Below are 20,866 nucleotides of genomic sequence, written 5' to 3' on the forward strand. Positions count from 1 at the left end.
CATAATTAGTAACCAAGAGGGCAGTGCTGCTAAGGGATCTGGTTCACATGCAGATTGTGGTTCATTCAGTAGGCCTGGGATGGGGTCTGAGATTCTGGGGTCTAACTGGCCCCAGGGTTGCAGGTAGTGTTATGGGAGAACACAGGTAACAGTAGCGTTGCCTAAGTCGCATGGCATGTCTGGTTAGGTACTCCCCCCATAGCTACTTCTCCCTACACCTGGGCCACTTGGGCCAGCCTTACCTCCAGCCCTGATGTAGTCTCTGCAGTTAGGGAGTCGTCAAGACTGAGCAGTTGCAATGGGTGGGCTTCTGTCTTACCCTGGAACCCAGGCCCCACTTTGTATCCAGATTTTTGGTTTGCTCTTTGGGCCCAAGTGTTCTCAAGTGGCTCAGGAACCATGGGCCCTCCAAACTGGGGCCCTGCCTGGCTCTTGGTCATTCCCCACCCCTGAGGCTGGGGACTGGCCCCTCACTGACAGAATTCCCAGATGGTGCCTGTCTGGTAGCTTGTGTGGTTCTCAGAGCAGCTCTGTTCCTGAGTGTTCTTTACATTCCCAGGGCCCTGCTCTGCCTGCCTGATGCCCACCTGCTGCTTCCTGGGCTTCCCTGGTCCAGGGCCAGGCCTTCCTTGGGATATCTGTCCTGCTAGAGGATGTTGCCCAAGCACTGGGGGTCTCTGCCTAATCAGGTGTGATGTTGTGCAGATCTCATGGGAGTCCCAGATGGCAAGGCCTCCCACTGAACACTGGTCTCTCCTGGAAGTCATTTTTCCTTTGCTGCCAGGTCAAGGAGGAGGGAGCCCTAGTGTGCATTACTTGGAAGGCCCTCCCGATGCCCCCTGGCTAGCCTGTGTATTTGGTACCATACCTGGGCCCCAGTGTGCTAATGCTTGCATGCACACCCTCAACCAGGAACTGGAGTGCCTCTTGCCTAGGTGCCTTGCTAGACAGGACAGGGGGTCTTGGAAGACAGTATCTGCTCTGGATCCATTTGACAGTATGACTTGGCTTTTTGGAGACTGTTGTGTTACTTAGCAGTAAACCAAAGGGAGCCGCAGGTACTCTGCTAGTGGCCTGTGACAATGGGGCTGGTATTCCTCCCATGCTCATACCAAGAGAGCAAATAGCCCTATATTGGTATCCCAGAACACTAGTTCATTTATTTTTCTCCTTAGCCTTTAGAGTAGTGGCTGTATGTTGGAATCTTTGGGAAATGTTTCAAAAATTTTGATGCTCTGGACACATCTCAGACCAATTAAATAATATATATGGGACATTAATATTTTAAAAAATCAGTATTTTAAAATTTTTATCTAATTCATTGGGGTATAATTTACATACAATATAATGTACCCTTTTAAGTGTATGATTTGATAAGTTTTGATGAATATATATACCTGGGTAATTTTCCCTATTAATCAAGATAGAACATTTCCAGAAAATTCCCTCATGCCCCTTTGTAGCTAATCCCCTTTTCTCTCCCCTGGGAGGCCGCTACTCTGCTGTCACTTAGATTGGCTTTGCCTTTGCTAGAATTCCAAAAAATGAAATCTTACTTTGCCTTCTTTTGCAGATTCTTGTGTTCATTCCTTTTCATTGCAAAGTAGTGTTCACTGATGAGATATCACAAAATGTGTTTCTTAGTTACCTGTCGTTGGACATTTGGCTAATATGAATATACTCCTATGCATATTTGTGTAGTTCTTGTGGGAACCTAGATTTTCAGTTCTCGTGAGTAAATAATTTGGAATGGAATCAATAGGTCATATAGTAAAGTGTATGTTTAACTTTGTAAAAACTGCCTAATTGTTTTCCAAAGTGGTTAATCCATTTTACATTCTCACCAGCAACGTCTGGGAATACCGGGAGTACCAGTTCATCTACACTCTTGGCTACAGTTTAAAATTTCAGGCTTTTTAATTTTAGCCATTTTAGTGGATGTGTAGTGCTTATCTCCTTTTGGTTTTAGTGTGCATTTTTTCTGAGGACTCATGGTACTGTGCTTATTGCCTATTCACAGATTTTTTTTGTGGCGTGTCTTTCTCTTAAGTGAATGGTTCTGTTATTATTGTGTTCTAAGGGTTCTTTTCATATTCTTGATGAATCTTCAGTATATATTTATATTTATATTTACCCACTCACATCAGATATTTTCTCCAATGGCTTGCCTTTCCATTTTCTTAACAATGTCTTTCGGAGAGAGGTTTAAAATTTTGGATGTTTCTCAGTTTTTCTCAAAATTTTGATTCATGTTTTTTGTGTCCTGAGAAATCTTTGCCCATCCCAAATCATAAAGGTTTTATTCTGTATTTTCTTCTAGATGTTTCATAGTTTAACTTTTATGTTTAGACCTGTGATCAATTTCAAGTCCATGTGTGTGCATGGTGTGAGGGACAGGTCAAGGCTTTTTTTTTTTTTTTTAATTTTTTTATAGGGATATTCAGTTGTCCCAAACCATTTATGAAGAGACTATCCTTTCTCTATTGAATTATGTTTTTCCTTTGTAAAAAAAATCAATTGGCTGTATATTTGTGGGTCTATTTCTGGACTTGTTATTCTGGTCCATTGATCTGTATAGCTGTCTTTTACACTAATAAACATTTCCTTGATTATTGTAACCGTCTAGGAAGTCTTAAAATCAGTCAGCATAAAACCTCTAAGTTTGTTCTTTTTCAGAATTGTTTTGGTTATTTTAGATCCTTTGCATTTCCATATGAATTTTAGAATCACCTCGTCAGTTTCCACAAAATAAGCCTGCTGGGATTTTGATTGAGATTGCATTTATGCTACAGATTAGTTTGGGAAGAAATGGTATTTTAATATTGAGTGTTCCAAACTGAACATGGGTCATCTCCGTTTATTTGGGTCTTACTTATTTCAGCAATATTTTGTGATTTTCAGGGCATGTGGGGGCTTAGCCAACCTTTACTAGATTTATTCATAGTATTTAATATTTTTGATGCTACTGTATACAGAATTATTTTAAAATTTCACTTTCTAATTGATTACTGTTCATATAAAAGACTACAGTTGATTTTTTTTTTTTTTTTTTTTTTAGATTTTATTTATTTGCGAGACAGAGAATGAGAGACAGAGAACATGAGAGGGAGGAGGGTCAGAGGGAGAAGCAGACTCCCTGCCGAGCAGGGAGCCCGATGCGGGACTCGATCCCGGGACTCCAGGATCATGACCTGAGCCGAAGGCAGTCGCTTAACTGACTGAGCCACCCAGGTGCCCTGTAACTTTTTTCTTAATTAGGAGAAAAGAGATGGAAGCTGGGATGCGAGTCTGTAACCCATTCTTCATTCTCCCCAGTGCTCTGGGTAATGGTATTTAATGGAAAGACAAATCCATTCATCTTCCCAGCATCCTGGCACATGGAAGCTGTGCAGGCTGCTGTCAGAAGAGATATTAGGGGCTATAAAAAGCCAATTGATTCCCTTCCCTCCCTACTGTCACTTTGTAACCCCCTTCCCCAGGGAGATTGGTACTGCGCTTGCTAGCTCTCCATCACCTGGAAGTCTTAGTCCTCGTGGGCATTTTACTGAGATTCAGATTGGCTTTACCATTCCCATTATTTTTTCTTTTATTTCCATCATTTCTCTGCTGGGGTGGCAACATCACGGAAGGATTTTTTCTCCTGCATTATTCTACTGATTTTAAAAAGAGCTGGTTGACGTGCCCCTGGTTGGAGGAGAGCAAAGCAGTCCCTCAGCCACTGAAGTGATGCTTCTAGCACAGCCCTGGGTTTCTGAGCCAGGTGCAGGGGAATAGGTGCCCCTTGCCTTTCTTCCATGCTCTTGTTTCAGCCTTGGCATCTGTACCTTGTGTCAGCTCCTGGTAATACCCATGCCTGAGTTGATCTAGGTAGGTTGGGCAGCATTTGTCTCTTTTGATCATAAAACTGTTCTGGAGGGAAGCTCCATTTCCTCAGGATTTTCTCCCTCTGCTCTTCATTCTTTCATACTTTCAGGTTGCCGTGCCCTCTCTGCCTCTGCCCGCATCCCTCTACTCCCATTTTCATTTTTTTTTTTTCATGGCAGCTTAAGAAAATTCAACTCTACGCCCAGTTATTGAGCACTGACTCTAGACCAGGGACAGTGGTGGGCAGGGAGGATACAGTTGGAAACAGGATGTGGTCTCTGCTCACAAGAAGCTAGTCTCTTGGAGGAGATGGACATACACAGATGCAGATACCTGTCATTCTAGGTCAGGAATTACTTAGAAGTATGAATAAAGCACTCTTAGTGAGGCACTCTAATAAGAGCAAGCTTCATATACAGGCTGGCATTTTATCTGGGCCCTGAAGGATGGGTGAGGTTTAACCCGTCACAGGAGGGTGGGAAGGGTGGAGTAGGTTGTTTAAATTAAGGGAACCATGTTAGCAGTGGCTCCCAGCTGTGAACTTGCATCTTGGGAGCATGTGAGTTGTCTTATTCAGATGGAAGGCAGCAGGTGTGGCTTGGGAGGACTAATAGGGCCAGAGAGGAGACTAGAAAGGCAAGTTGGTGCCATTGTGGTGGGTCTTGATGCTCATGGGGAGCCGGCAAGGTTGGTGAACAGGAAATGCCATGGTCAGGGCTGGACTGCAGGGGGCTCCCTGGATCAGAACAGTGAAGGACGAATGAGAGAGGACAGACAGAGGGAGAGCCAAGAGGAGCCTGTTTCATAGTGGCTCAGATTAGCCATGCCATAGGGTCTGGACATAGGCATCGGTCTTCTGGCATGGGTCAGACAGGACTCAATGGAAACAGAGGGGAAATCAAGTTGAAGAGGTAAAAAGAAAGAGGGCAAAGGCACGAATGTGTCCTGGGAACAGAGCACTGGACAGGACAAGGGCTGGCCTGGGGTGGGGGTGTAGGTAGTTAAATTCTTTTGCATGCAGCGACAGAAATGGACTGTACTTGCTTGAAGTCTGGACTAGATTCCTGGTATACAGATGTGCTTTCTGGGGGCTCACCCTGAAGATTAGGGCTGTTCCTAAGGAAGGGGAAGTGGTTGTGAGCCGGGGAGCCACACTGATTGGCGCCTGCTCTGGTGAGTGGTGAGGGGGAGTAAGAGGGGGAGTTTTGTCCCGGACAAGTAGTGGTGTGGACGTGGTGCAGGAAATTCGCATCCAGATGGAGTGACCTGCTGGGGGCTCAGGCTAGTGTAATGCCAGTGTGTGAGCTCCGGGGGGAGTGGTCGCTGAAGCTTTTAGAGTCGGGAGCTTGGGAGAGAGGGAGAGCGAATAGGGTGTGAAGAGACTATAGACCCTCGAATAGGGTGTGAAGGTTGGAAAGACCTTTTCCTTTTATTTAATTTTCATTTATTTATTTTTATTCAGGTATAGCATCCACACAGGAAAGTGCATGTATCTTAAGTAGACAGCTCATTGAAGTTTTACGTATGTACATAACTTGTAACAACCACCAAGATAGGGAAGCAGAACATTTCCATGATCCCAGAAGGTTCCCTGTGCCCCGTCTTGGTCAATACCTCCACCATACATACCAGAAATAATCACTGTTCTGACTTTAATCGCCACAGATGAGTTTGTTCTTGAACTTTATACAAATCTTATCATTCAATATGGGTTTTTGTGGGGTTTTTTTTTTGAGTCTGGCTTCTTTTGCTTGACATATGTCTGAGAGATTTATTCATGTTATTGCATTTTGCGTAAGTTTGTTTTTTCTTGCTGTGTAGTATTCTTTTAAATAGATGTGCCACAATTTATCTATTATCCTGTTGATGGACATTAGGGTTTTTAAAAATTTTGGCTATTAAGAATAAAACTGCTATGGGATTTCTTGTACATGACTTTTACTGATACATTTACTAATATCTCTAGAATATATACATATCTTTGAGTGGCATTGCTGAGTTCAAGGATATATATGTTTAATTGTAGGAGATACTGGGGCACCTGGGTGGCTCAGTTGGTTAAGCGACTGCCTTCGGCTCAGGTCATGATCCTGGAGTCCTGGGATCGAGTCCCGCATCGGGCTCCCTGCTCAGCAGGGGGTCTGCTTCTCCCTCTGACCCTCCCCCCTCTCATGCTCTCTCTATCTCATTCTCTCTCTCAAATTAAAAAAAAAAAAATTGTAGGAGATACTTGCAGTTTGCCAAAGTGATTGTACCATTTCCCATGCTCAGCCCAGTAATGTAAAATGGGTCTCACTAGTGGCTCCACCACCTCACTAAACATTGGTGTTGTCAGTCATAAATTGTAACCGTTTTGTTGGTTGTACAGTGGTATCCCATATAGTGTTAATGTAGATTTCCCATGTGGCTAACGGCATTGAGCACATTTTCATCTGCATGTTGGCTATTTGAATATTTGGGTGTCTGGGTGTGTGTGAAGTGCATGTTCAAGTCTTCTGCCCACTTTTTTGGTTTTTGCTTTTTCTTACTGTCTTTAGGAATTCTGGACACAAGTCCTTAGTTGAATATATGTTTTGTGAATAACTTCTTCCAGTCTGGTTTGTCTTTTTCTCTGAATAATGTCTTTTGATAAACACAAGTTTTTTTTAATTGAATTTTTTACTAAAGTTTAATTAACATATAATGTTATATTTTCTTGCGGACAACATTTTGATTCAACAATTCTATACATTCCTTAGCGCTCACCACGGTAAGTATAGTCACTGCCTGTCACCATACAACATTATTACAATATTATTGACTATGGTTTCTATGCTGTACTTTTTCATTTCTGTGACTTATTTATTTTATAACTGGAAGTTTTTGCCTTTTAATTCCCTTTATCTATTTTAGGTATCTTCCCCTACCCCCACCAACCTCCTCCAGCAACCACCAATTTATTCTCTGTATTTGAGTCTGTTTTTATTTGTTTGTTCTTTTGTTTTTAGATTCCACACATAAGTAAGTGAAATCATATGGTATTTGTCTTTCTCTGACTTACTTCACTTAGTATGATACCCTTTAGGTTTACCCATGTTGTTGCAAATGCCAAGATGTCATTCTTCTCATTCTTTTTCACTATAAACACGAGTTTTACTTTTCTTTCCTTTTTTAAAAAAGATTTTATTTATCCACTTGAGAGAGAGAGAGAGAGAGCAAGAGAGCATGAGCCAGGGGAGAGGCAGAGGGAGAGGCAGAGGCAGCAGACTCCCAGCCGAGCAGGGAGCCCAAAATGGGGCTTGATCCCAGAACCCTGGGATCATGACCTGAGCCGAAGGCAGACGCTTAACCATTTGAGCCACCCAGGTGCCCCCACAGGTTTTTATTTTCAATGATCAATTGTTTATTTTATGGTTCGTGCCTTTACTGCCCTGCATAGGAAATATTTGCCTACCATAAGTTACTATTCTCATTTTGGAGATAAAAAGACAGTATCCAAAGACAGAAAGTGATTGAAGGTTATACATTAAGTGACAGGACCAGGACAAGGTCCATGATCCTCTCACTGGAAATCCACATCGTGTTCTGTTCACTAGCAGGTGTTGCAGAAAAAGCAACCACCCTCTTTTATCACTGTGACTTCCTACCACCATAGTTAAAAGGAATCAACTTTAAGATGACATTGTTCCAACTGTACTAAGCACCTTGAAAATATTCCTACTCTTTGATCCAGTTGTTCCTTCTCTAGGAATCAAAAACATAGACAAAGTTTTATGCACACAGATGTTCATTGCAATGTTATTTTCAGTGGCAAAAAGAAAATAATCTAAGTATTCAACTATAATGGACCAGCTAATTAAGTTGTGGCACATCTATAACATTGAATAGTATAGCTGCATAATATTCAAATTAAGGTACTTTTGAAAAGTATTTAATGGCCCGTGAAAATGAGCACAATATAATACATATTTTTTCCATTTTAAAAACTCATCTTTATTGAGGTACAATTTACATACCAAAAATGCACCTGCTTTAAGTGTATAGTTTGATGAGTTTTCTCTTTACTTTTTAAAATAAACTTCACTGAGGTATAATTTATATACAATAAGATTGAACAATTTGAAGTATATGATTTGATGAGTTTAGGAAAATGTGCACAATCATGTAACCACCACTACATCATGACACAGAATATTTCTATTACTCCCCTCAAATGCCCTCATGCTGTTTATACTCCGCTGCTTTTCCCTGCTCTCCGGCAACCAGCAATCCATTTTCTGGAGCGATAGATCTTCCTTTTCTGGGATTTCATATAGATGGGACATACATATTTTGCCTTTTCTCTGTATCGCTTCTTTGCCTTGGTGCAATGGTCTTGCGGTTCATTTATGTTGTTGCTGCTGTTGGCAGCTCTTTTTTATTGCTATGTAGTATTTTATGGAATAAATATCCCTCATTCATTTATCCATTCTCCTGTTGATGAATGTTGTGTTGTTACAATTTGGGTTGGCACAAATGAAGCTGCTAGGAACATCATGCGCAGGTTTTCGTGTGGACAATATGCTTTCATTTCTCCTGGGTAAATACCTAGGAGTAGGAAGGTCAGGTTGTAGGGTAGGTGTGTGGTTAATTTTCTAAGAAAATGCCAAACTCTTTTCCAAAGTGGCTGCACCGTGTTATATTTTCACCAGAATTCCAGTTGCTTTGCACCCTCATTCATATTTGGAACTGCCCGTTTTTTAAAATTCAGTTTATTATTTTGTTTTTAATTTTAGCCATTTTAATAGGTATGTAGTGGTATCTCATTATGGTTTGTTAAAAAAACAGTTTATTGACATATAATCTATGTGCAATAAAGTTCACCTGCTTAAAGTATGTAGTTCAGTGTTTTTAGTCTATTTAGAGATTTGTGCAACACCGACATGATCTAATTTTAGAATATTTATATCTCAACTAAAGAAATCTTGTACCCATTAGCAGTCTCTCCCCATGCCTCCTGTGCAATATAATATTAGGTTAAAAAAAGCAAAACAAAGGCATTAATCCATATGGAATTATGGATTCCATCTATCCATACATGGAATAATATATTTCTACATACATATAGAAAAAAGACTAGAAGGAAATATGTCAAACTTTAGGTATTTCTTGGTGGTAGCATTTATAAGGAGATTTATTTTCTCTTCTGTACTTTGTGGAATTTTAAAATTCCCCGCAGTGAGCACGTATTACCTTTGCCATAAAAAAAAAAAAATCATTATTTGTATGAAAAAAAGACATTTCTTTAGGCTACGTCTGTTGAGGAGGGGCAGCACCATTTCAGCTGCTATCACTCTGTATTTTCAGTCTGATTTCTTTTGGGAAGAGAATTTGTAAAATCTTCTGGGTTTCTGCAGTGAGCCGGCGGTATAAACTTGATGTTTGCAATATTTACGTGAACTGCCTGGGGGAGTCCTGTAAACTACTCTATGAGTTGGTTTCTCTATCGGCAGACTGTTGAATGCTTAGAAAGTGTGCTCTGGAAAGCAAATCCATTTGGGAGTTGACTCAAGGGGTACATATTGCCTTGTGATGTGAAGAGAAGTGGAGAGAGGTTGCTCTTTGCTTGGGACCTCGTTTTCCTAGTGTGTGAAGTGTTCACGGCCATGTATGTATGTGAGTGTGTGAATGCACATTGTGTGAGTGTGTAACGTATTTTTACATTTTAAGTTATTGTGGGTTTAGAGGACTAAGTGAATTGGTTTTCTCGTTCTGTTTCATGACCATGATGCAGTTTGGTTTAGGATAAGTCAAATTCCCATTTCTTTAGGTACTTTTCCCTCTTGATTCATGGAGACAACAATAACCATCTTAATACAGGCTTATGGAAATGAATTGAATCACATCTATGCTTTGAACAAAAATGTGCTTTGCTTGGAATCTGCACATTATTTCACATCTCAAAGGTCACTTTCTGGGGTGAAATTGAACTGATATTAACCATTTTCTCAAGAAGAAATAGAGGAGGCCTTGGCTGAATTAGAGACTGATTCCAAAGAAATAAAACCTACTTAGAGGGGCGCCTGGGTGGCTCAGTTGGTTAAGCGACTGCCTTCAGCTCAGGTCATGATCCTGGAGTCCCAAGATCGAGTCCCACATCGGGCTCCCTGCTCAGCGGGGGGTCTGCTTCTCCCTCTGACCCTCTTCCCTCTCGTGATCTGTCTCTCATTCTCTCTCTCTCAAATAAATAAATAAAATCTTAAAAAAAAAAAAAACAAAAAAACCCTACTTAGATAGCTCAAAAGTAGGGTGGGAAGGCACACTGTAAGAGTGAATAAACAGGAAAAGATAAAAAGAGGCAAGGCTTCAGAAGTTTCTCTCTATTTCTGTCGCTTTGTTTCAGGTCTTATGATCTCTTGTCCTAGTATCTCTCTCTATATGCCTCTTCCAGGCCCTTCTTTGCAGGTTGGTTCCTGCCTATGCCTGATTTCCACTCTTCATGACTTCAGCTGGGCAGGGCTTTGCTCAGTACATCGTGTTGGCTCTGGCCTTGCTTCTACATGACCATTCGGTTTAACTTTGTATATCTCAATGACTCATTCCCTGGAGGGGAGTCTGATTGCCCAGCTTTCGTCAGATTCCTTAACAACGTCGTGTAAAGGAAGGTCAAACATACAAAGATGGCTACCTGGGCCTACCTACCCCTTCACACAGGCTTGTTGGGGGTGGTTGACTACTCCTGGAATCTAGTCAGAGGTTGTTGGGTTGTTGTTGTTTGCCAGTTCCAACGATAGGGACATGTAAATGAAGAGGGTAATATGTAGTCTGTGGTAGGCAGCCTCCGCAATGGCCCCATACTGAGCCCCGTATTCTGGAATGTTTGCCTTTATGCAATCCCCTTCCATTGGGTGTGGGCTGGATTTAGGACTCACTGAGACATCTCTTCTCAATTAGGTTATCAAAGACTGGTTTCCACCCTTGGTGTCCTCTCTCCCCCTCTCCCTTGCTGCCTCTGATGGAAAAGGTGCCACCTTGTGAGCTGCTCTGTGGTGAGGCCCATGTGGCAAGGAACGGGCCTCTGACCCACAGCCTTCAGGACGTGATTACTGCCAGTGACATGTGAGTCAACCTGGGGAGCTGGGGGTACTTGTCATTTGAGCCTGTGGTGACTGCTGCCCTGGTGACACCCTGATTGTAGACTGAGGCACCTTCAGGCAGAAACACCCTGCTGAACCACGCCTGGGTTCCTGGTCCTCAGAAATTGTGAGATACTGTTTTAAACAGCTAAGTTATGGGGTAATTTATTATAGTAATAGACGTGGTTCCCTAAATTCCCTAAATAATGCTGTTTTTGAAGCACGGGACCCAGGCTTACCTCAAAGCAAATTATAAGAGGTGATACGACCCAAGGAACTGTCCCGGAGAACTCGTTTAGACCCAAGTGTCCGTCTCCAGCATGGTGAGCAAGTTCAGGTGCAGCAGTAGCGTATCTCTTATGTGGCCAGCCGGACAGAGGTCAGGTTCTAGCAGCGACAGTGTGAATGTATAAAATGCAAATAGCAGGACTCCATTTTAGAGGACGCTAGGTGATAGCCAAATGTTTCAGTCTGTGCTGTAGTATCTGAGATGTGTAGAGGGTTGCACCTGGTGAATTCTAGTGTCCTTTTCTTTTCTTTTTTTTTTTTTTAAAGATTTTATTTATTTATTCATTAGAGACAGAGAGAGAGAGAGGCAGAGGGAGAAGCAGGCTCCCAAGGAGCAGGGAGCCCGATGCGGGACTGCTGTAGTATCTGAGATGTGTAGAGGGTTGCACCTGGTGAATTCTAGTGTCCTTTTCAACTCCAAGTGACAGTGAATCTGAGTATGTGCCCATGGATGCCAAGCCCCTGTGGCCTGTTCCCCATATGGCTGGTGTGGACTATATGAGAGCCTCAGCCTTCTGGACATCCCTGCGATGGAAGGTCAGATGCAGGAGACTGTTTCACATCAGAGCCTTATCACAGGTGTGATTAGCTCAGAGGTCTGGAGAGCGTCCCACTAGTCAAGCCACGTGGCTGTTTCACACGGAGGGCATTTCAGGAGGGTTCCATGAAAAGTCTCCTCAAAATCCTGTGTCCTCCAGTAGATTCCACAGGTCTATTAGGATGTTTGTTGGTTGGGAGAGTAAGCTCATAGAGAGTACGTTCAGAGAGAATAGTTTCTTGCTGCTTCTGCCCTCAGGGCAGAGTTTTCCTTAAATATCCTTCAATACCAAGAAAATGCTTGCTGGGCTCTTCAGTGTTCATTCCCACCCCCCCTTGGCCTCAGCTCCACAAAACCCATGTATCTAACTCATATATCTACTCCTTCCTCATAGGGACACTCATCTGCCTCACACCAGATGTTTCCCTAATTTTTTTTTAAAGAGATTTTATTTATTTATTTGATAGAGAGAGAGTACAAGCAGGGTGAGCAGCAGTGGGAGAGGGAGAAGCAGGCTCCCCACTGAGCAGGGAGCCCGATGCAGGGCTTGATCCCAGGACCCTGGGATCATGACTTGAGCTGAAGGCAGACGCTTAACTGACTGAGCCACCCAGGCACCCCAAGGTTTCCCTAATTTTTCATCTGTGTCCTCTTGTAGGTCTACAGGTTGTACCCCCCAATGACAACATACATTTGAGATATTTAAGTACAGTTTTATTGACACAAGCATGCTGTCCCTAAAGAAAGATTTGTGAAGAAATTGTACAACATCGGAGGCACCTTTCTTTTGTTGTTTCAAAAGCAGAATTCCTTACTCTGCTACCTGTAACCTTAAGCTTGGGTGCCTGGTCCTTGTGGAACAATAGGCTAGAGATCTCCCTTTCTCTCTGCTCCACACCCAGAATTCAGAGGCATCCCCAGAGAAGCAGGGATGGCCGCTAAGCTACAGTAGGGCAGGGTCCGGCCCAGCCAGCAGCCATGGTTGCTCTGTGTGCAGAGGAGGTGTTATTAGTCTCATTACATGAAAAAGGCTAATAATGGAGAAGCATGCTTTCGGAGGGATGGTGGGTAAGGGGAGAATGAGGACTGAGAAAAAGGACAGCGATTCTATCTGATTTTCAAGGTTACCTGTTGAGATAGGACTGCAGCTCCCTCATGGCCCGGTAAAGCAATTCCTTTCCAATAGCTTTATAATAAAGAAGAAAGACCCTTTTGTTAACAGTGCCTTGTATTTATCTCACGTCTTTCTCCAGAGGAGCTGCTAGTGCTTCAGAGCTTTTATCTTTATAAAAAGTTGATGAGTAGGTGCGAAGACCTTCTGGTGAACTCAGCCACTCTGTCCCTAATCCAATCACTTTGCCCACAGTCCTCTGACTTCCTTCTGGTTATGATGATTGACACGAATGGGGCCGAGATCACCCTTGCAGCCGGCGCTATGTGCCGTGGTGCCGGATAGCCCACTTCTCCCCAGGACCCTTCAGTGTCTCTTGTTCACCAGTGTCCTGACCAGAATCCCACTCCAGCAGTCGTAAACGAAGGAGATTTTACTCGAAGGAATTGAGAGTATTTCACAGAATTCAAGACCCATAAGGATAGTTGAGCCTTTTGAAGGTCCAGAACTGGGTCCCGGAAAGCTATCATTCTTTCTGTCCTTCTTGCTTGGGAATCACTCAGTTTCCTGAGGCTGCCCCCTTCTGTGTACTAATATCCTTCTACTCGACAGACCCCTTTCTGTTTGCCTCTGTTTTTGCCTCTTAGCTCCATGGCCTCAAATGGCAACTTCGATACTTGAGTTTCAGGTTCAGGGCAGGCAATTCATTTAGCCTGATTATCCTAGATGAAGAAACCCATTGGCTCAGCTTGTTGCTTGGACTGGTGTCCACCACTGGTTCTGGTCATTTCTGGTGGAGGTGGGGAACTGGCCGTAGAAAGGGCTTCCTCCTCTGGGGTGTAGAAGGTTTTGTGCCTTTGTATTTCTGCTTTGCTCGTTCCTTTTACTTGGAATGACCTTCACTTTGACTCCCTGGAGAATCCTCAGCCCACATGTATCTTTCTCTGAGAGGTCATCTCCAGCCATCTTCCTTGACTTGACCTGCTCTGCACAACCTGTCAGTCTCTCTTCTCCCTCACTGTCTTACCACTATTTGTTTGTGTCCTTGACTGTGTCCTACTAGCGTAGGGGTGCCTTGAGGGCAAGGCTTTTTGTCTCTCTCCTTTTTTTATCTTGAAAGCTGGCATAGTGCTCAGTAAATGGTGAGTGAATGAATGCAGGAAAAACAATAGATCTCATCAAACAAAGGCTTTGCATTTTTTTGTTTTTACACCATTTTTTTAGATGTGGAAGAAATGATCCTCCTTTTTAGCGAGCACTTACACGGTGACCAAATAAAGAAACTTGGGAATAAAGTGCCACTAGGGCCTTTCCCTTTGCGGGATTCAAGAAGACACGCCAAGACTGCACCATAGTGTACATCATTGTGCTGTGGGTTCAGGAGACCTTGGCGTTTTTTTACAGTCTTGCGGCTACTAAAGTGTGGGTGTTGGGGAATCCGCATTTATGCTGTGTATACCCTTTCATTTTATTTTATGATATGTATATATAGATCAGTGATTATGTTAGGTATGGCAGTGTTGATTTATGATCATGTGCCTCACAGATTTACGTGAGTTAGGATCAGTTTGCTTTTAAATTTGCAACAATAACCAAATGTGGCAGAATCACCATATGACAGTAGGTGGGAGCAGGGGAGGAGGGTAGGAAGGTAGAGTGGCAATACTAAACCACCTGTACAGCTTTCCAAATATCCCATCTCCCACCTTCACCTGACACCAGGTAAATCTGATCCTGCCCTCCCCCTGAGGTGACATTGCCACTTTCATCTCTTTGCTCCTTGCTTCTGTCTCATTCCCCCAGGCTCTGGTGGAAGTGGCATGTTAGAGGAAAGAATGAGGGGAGGGAGTGGTTTTTTTTTTTTCCTTTGAAGTAAGTTCCCTGCCCAACGTGGGGCTTGAACTCACAACCCCGAGATCAAGAGTCATGTGCCCTACGGATTGAACCAGCCAGGCACCCCTCCTGTTTGTTTTTTCAATGCTTCCAAATACGTCATTATCCTGTGTTGGGGGAGCCTGTTACGTTTTCATATCTCTCATCATCCTCCTTAGCGACAAACCAATATCTTTGCTGGTGTGTGGTGGCTGTGGAGTCCACATTGAGGTGTTTGGACATAAGCACCTCTAATCCACTATTAGGTTCTTCAGTTTGTGTTCTCATAACATTAACCATAATGAACTCTTCACATACTGATGTCAGTTTAATATGCAGCTTCCCCAGGAAGGGCCTGGTAATTTAGCATTAATTAATGATGACTTATTGCAAATTATGTTACTGACTTCCGGAAGCTCCTGGGTGACATACACATCTTTCACATGAAACCATAACATTATTACTTAGCATTCACATAGCACCTCACACGCTCAGAACACTTGGAAATTGAGTTAGCTGCATTGTCACTATTCCTCATGCCGAGCCCGTCATCCAGGCCAGTAGAGGTGTCCCTCATTATAGGTGGATTTGACACACTGAGTCTCAAACTTGCACATTGCTGATGTGGAGGAATTGCATGTTATTTATCTCAGAGTCTAGAATGTAAGCTCTTTGGGGGCTGGGGTGCATCAGGGGATCCTTGGAGATAGCTATCTGGGAAGTACCATGCTGCAGGTCAGCTCCTCGGATATTTCAAATATTCAGAAAGAACAAACCGGGGAGCTGAAGTCTAGGAGGCGATGTGCCACCAGACCTTAGATACGGGACGAGGTGACAGAAGTTAGCAGCCAATGGTAAAGGGGACTCTGAAAATTAGAGAAGGTTACAGAGGAAAAATGAGCCACTAATTTGGACCATATTATTAACAGAAATGACCTGGGGCAAGTTTTTGTTGTCAGAATTTTCAGTCTTTTTGATGGGGTGTTCTCAGTGGGAAACATCTTAGTTTCTATAAGACCAAAATCACTTGGAATCATTAGGGATTTGTTTTATACAGTGGATGTTAAAGATCAGTGTTGTGGGACCACAGTTGTACTCTAGAGTATGGGAGGGAGATCCTCTTGTTGTTTGCTCCATTTTCAGTATTGAGGAGGTTTAAGAATGAGGAGATGGCCAACAGGCTAAGCCTCATAGAATAAGGGAGGATAAATTGGAGAGACATCTTTGGTCATGAGATTTAGGATCCTTTTTCATCTCTTCTCTACCCTTTGTTGCCTGTCTACTGATGTTGCCCTTTTGTGCTGGACACATTATGTAGTCTGAAATATTAAACACATCCATTTGAAACAATATTTTGATTTCTAATAACTGATAAGGAGAGGGGGAAATGAGATTCCCCTCTGGCCAGAAAAAGGGCAATCTTCACTCTCCAGGGGAGAAAGATAAGCCCAGTCGATTTGCGGAGATGGTGTCAAAATTAAATTATTTTCCCAGAAACTTATATATATATATATATATAAATCCAACTTGTCTTTCTTGAAAGAAACACTATTACCATCTTTCCTTTGTCCCTGTTCCGTGGCAAACTCCCTTAATTAATCCCTGCTCTTGATTTTATTCGTTCATTTCTATCTCATCCTTGTTTTGCTTGCCAACCCCGTTTTAAAACACAGAAATTGGCTCCCACAACAGACAACTAAGAATTCATTTCAAGCTTAAATATGAGTAGAACTCATATCAGAAACTTTTATTTATTATTCCTCAATTCTTGTATCAAAACCTTTGATGAAGCCCAAATAAACCAGTGACACATTCAGATCAGATTAGCAATTTGCACCTTCATGGAGGGCTTAGCAGAGCGGCTTTGTTCTGATGTCTTTAAAAAAAAAAAAAATCCATTTGTATCTGTCCAGAAATGTACCCTTATTTGCGTCTAGGGCTGTGTCCCTGGGCTGGTAATGTTGATAAATCAACTCAAGTCTCAAGCAGGCTGAAGGTGCTCAAAATATTAGGTTCACCTAGGAGGAGAGGATGTGCCCTCTGTCTCTCCAGCCCACCACCTTGCAGAAGTTTCTAGGTAGAAGAAGGGAAGACCAACCAGGGACAGGAGGCAGTGTCCTGGTAAAGGGTAAAGGGTCAGCAGAGACAATTCTAGAGTCCGACTATTTGAAATTCAAATTCTGACTCTTCACTTTATAGACATGTTAGCTTGGGCAAGTCATTTAACCTCACTGAGGCTCGATTTCATCATTGGGAAAATGGGCATAATCATATCAGATCTATAGCATTGTTTTAAAAATTAAATTAAATGAGATGTTGTACTTGCCACATGGTGAGCACCCAGTCAAGGGTCACTTTTCTTATCCTGATATGCAGAGATAATATATGGCAACAAGTAGAAGGCAGGACAGCAGATACTTGTGAACCACTGGCATGGAGACTCACCTGCTGCCATCTTGTTTGATATCCATTGAACCATATAAATTGAATCTCCATACCATCCCCATCCACGAGGTTCATGGACAGAGTAATGAGGCTCTTGTCCAGGCAGACCTGTGAGTAGGGCAAGTGGGCAGCAAAAGAAGCTATGTAGCTTCCCAGGTCACCAGCTGGCAAGTGCTGGAATTTGTATCCAGGTTGTCTGACTCCCGAACATTGATTCTCAACCTTGCCTGCACATTAACATCAACTGGGGAGCTTCTACATGTCCAGATGCCCAGGCTGAGCCCTAGCTCAATCAAACTAGAGCCCCTGAAGGTGGGACCCAAGTAGCAGTAGATTTTAAAGTTCCCTCGATGATGACAGTGTGCATCAAGGCTGAGAAAAACTTTTCTAGACTAGAACAGTGGTCCTCAAAGGGTGGACCCTGAACCAGCAGCATCAGCATCCTCTGGGAACTTGTGAGAAATGCAAATTCTCTTGCCCCATCCCAGACCTTCCCAATTAGCAACTCTGGAAGTGGAGCTAAACAATCCATATTTTAACAGGCTGTCTGGATGATTGTGGTTCACGTTCTTTGAGAACCCCAGAGCTGTGCATCTCAAACTGCAATGTGTCTGAATTACCTGTGGATTTTGCTAAAATGTCAGTAGAGATTCAGTACATCTGGAGTGGGGCCTGAGCTTTCACTGGTCATAAAACGCTGCTTGGGCACTGATGGTGTTGGAGGAGTTAGGGTGCTCTGCTGCACTTGCCATGCTGCCTCTGGAGGCCCCAGGCTCCCTGTGTAACAGTCACCTGTGATGTTTATTAACATGCAAATGCCCGGGTTCCTCTCCAGACCTTCTGAACCCTAATCTCTGAGGATGGGCTCAGGCAGTGCACATTTAAGCAAACACCAAAGATGATTTTTTTTTTAATGTCTTGGTAAGGTAGAGAACCTTTATTCCCAAGGGGCCTATCATGCTGTTGCCTGATTTTCTCCCAACAAGTCTCTTTCCATCCACAGGGCTGTCCAACCAGCCAGTCAGGCAGGATCTGGATAGCAGGTCTGAGGTGCTGTGGCATAAAAAAAAGACACCAGCAGGAGAAACCCTTGGGCTGCTGTCAGCACAGCTCCAGCTAAGAATCACATCTTGCTGTGTCCACAGGCTGCAGAGAGCAGGGCTCTTTTAATCCCCTGGCTCTTGACACTGTCCTGTCCACACACGTTGGGCCCTGGGGCTAGAAATAGAACTCTCCTTCCCACTTTGGATTTGTAGTAACTGCCTGGTCTGCCGAAATACCCCACTGACCCAGCAACCTTCGGCCAGCTCACTCCAGTAGGTTAGGAGCTGGCATGACCCTCCTTGGATGTATGGCCTGCTCTTGTGCCACAGGTGGTAGCTTAATGAGCACAGAACAATGGAAACCCAACGAGCTAGTTTCAGTTCAGCTTGAGGAAGCATTTTGTTCACATGGGTTGGGTGCAGACCTAGAAGTGGGTTCTCCATTGACAGTCCTTAGTCTGCGGTGACTTAGGCTGGTTGCACCACAGGGCACACAAATGTCCTTGAACCCATGCTCCAGGAAGCACTTCAGTCCTATTCCTCCAGGGTGGGCAGAGCCAGCTTCAGCTGACAGAGTGTACACTGAGCATAACCATATGCTCAGCATCCCCATCCATCTCCCCTCAAGTATATTATCACTCTTACCACCTAACAAGGAGCTAAGGAGCTTGGAGCTCTACCCTTAACTACTTATTCCTTTAGATCTCATGGGCTTCCTGATCACAGAAGCCTCTCTGAAAAGCTAAAATATAAATACATCTGAGCTGTTTCCTCATCTCTGAAATGGGCAACCCTCATTAAGACTATAGGGTGAGGATTTAGTAGTTAATATAAAAAGAAAAGCAGTTGGAAGAAAGCTTGGTGCAGAGGAAAGGCTATATAGGTGTTAGCTGCTATTATTGCTGTTATTACCAGGTAAGGTAAAAAACTGCTATCTTTTTTTGGGAGGAGTATTTCCTGCTTTTCTTCTAGATCATTGGTCAACAGCCCGCTAGGTAGATAGCCTGAGAACAATAGTGCCCAAGCCATTCTGATCATTAAGGAGCTAGGTGCAGGCAGAAAGGGCAATTAAATAACTTCAAGCCTGAGGAATGAGGGACTTGGATGCTCCTGTCATGTAGAAAAAAATGCCTAACGTGGTAACATGGGCTTGTCTAGGAATTTTATTTGACAGATGAACAGAAATGACCAACTGGTTGACCTGAATTACATTGATCCCCTGCAGACTAGCGTCAGCTATCTTTGTAGGGTTGCAGGCAGCTTGGTATTGCTTGGGGTGGCCCTTGATAACCTAGTACAAGGTTGCCTCCTTCTCCTCATTCTGCTCCAAGGCCTCTGGATGGAATAATAGCCATTAAAAAGCTATTTTTGAGGGTTCGGTTGAGGTCTCCTTAATAAAGTACAATGAAACAGAAGGGACAAGTTGCAACCTCCAGGTGTGTTTGTCATGTAATGGGGCTTCCTACAGTGGCCCTACCTGGGACTCAGAGGACCCCCCCCCCCCCAGACAGGTTTCTGTTTGCTCCTTTCAAAGCCAGCCAGCCTGTCCAGGCACCCTGGCTTCAAAGCTGACGTCTCAGGTCCATTCTAACTAGCATCAAAGGCGATGCTGTTACTGTCCACTGAGCATCCAGGACATCTTATGCAGGACAGGAGGACCAGGGGACCAGGCAGGTAACTTGGGCAGCAAGATTGATCAGGAGCCAGGATTTCACATACCAGCACACAGAATGCACCTGGGCATTTGCAGAGCTCATTTGTGTTTGCTTTCTTGTTGCTGTCATCATTTTACTTGGCTCCTTCTACGCCACCCCCCTTCCCTCTGCTCTCCATCTATCGCTGCTCTGGGATCCTGGAGAGGGGGGCGGGTGAGAGAGAGATGAAACGGCTCAGAAACAAGTGACAGTCTCCACTTACCCTTCCTGACAGCTTGTGCAGAAAGACTTCTTATCTTACATAACGCTAGGAGGTAGGAGAGATATTCTCCTCTTCCACATGCCTTTCTAATTATATTTGTGGGGATACTGAGGATCATAGAGGTTAAGCGATTTACCTAAGGTCACTGGTTGGGGCCTGATGGATACAATTCGTTAATAATATGGTTACCATATGTATTTCTTGCACATCAACCCTGTCTACCCAAGCTTGGTGTAAGTACCTTAGGGATGGACCTAGGGACTTCAAAGACATTTGCCAGTTGATTGAAATATTCCAGCTTTGCTTTTTTTTTTTTATGTTTTCCTAATTTCCTATTTTAGCTGTTGAGTAACAGAGAAGATAACATGCATTGAGAAATGAAGACAGTGGGTTTTACTGGAAATTGAAAAGCTTGAGGTCTTGCTTTACTTATTCCCATGTAAGAAAGTCTAGGAGATTCCAGAACAGGTTGAACTCTATCCCTCCATCATTCTGTGGGGCCACCTCCTTGCCTGTCTCTAGGTCACCTTATGTTTCCTCTCAGGGTACAGGAGATCAGAGAAGCAGATGGCGGAGAGGTAAGAATGGAGGGAGTGGAGAATAAAGAGCCTAAGAGAAGGGGAGGGCAGTGAGTCATAGTGTTCATTTAGAGAAAATGAAGATGCTTAAATAGAGACTATTAATGAATAGAGAC

The sequence above is a fragment of the Mirounga leonina genome, unplaced genomic scaffold (assembly GCF_011800145.1).
Source record: "Mirounga leonina isolate KUSES-001 unplaced genomic scaffold, KU_Mleo_1.0 Mir_174, whole genome shotgun sequence".
NCBI lineage: Eukaryota > Metazoa > Chordata > Mammalia > Carnivora > Phocidae > Mirounga > Mirounga leonina.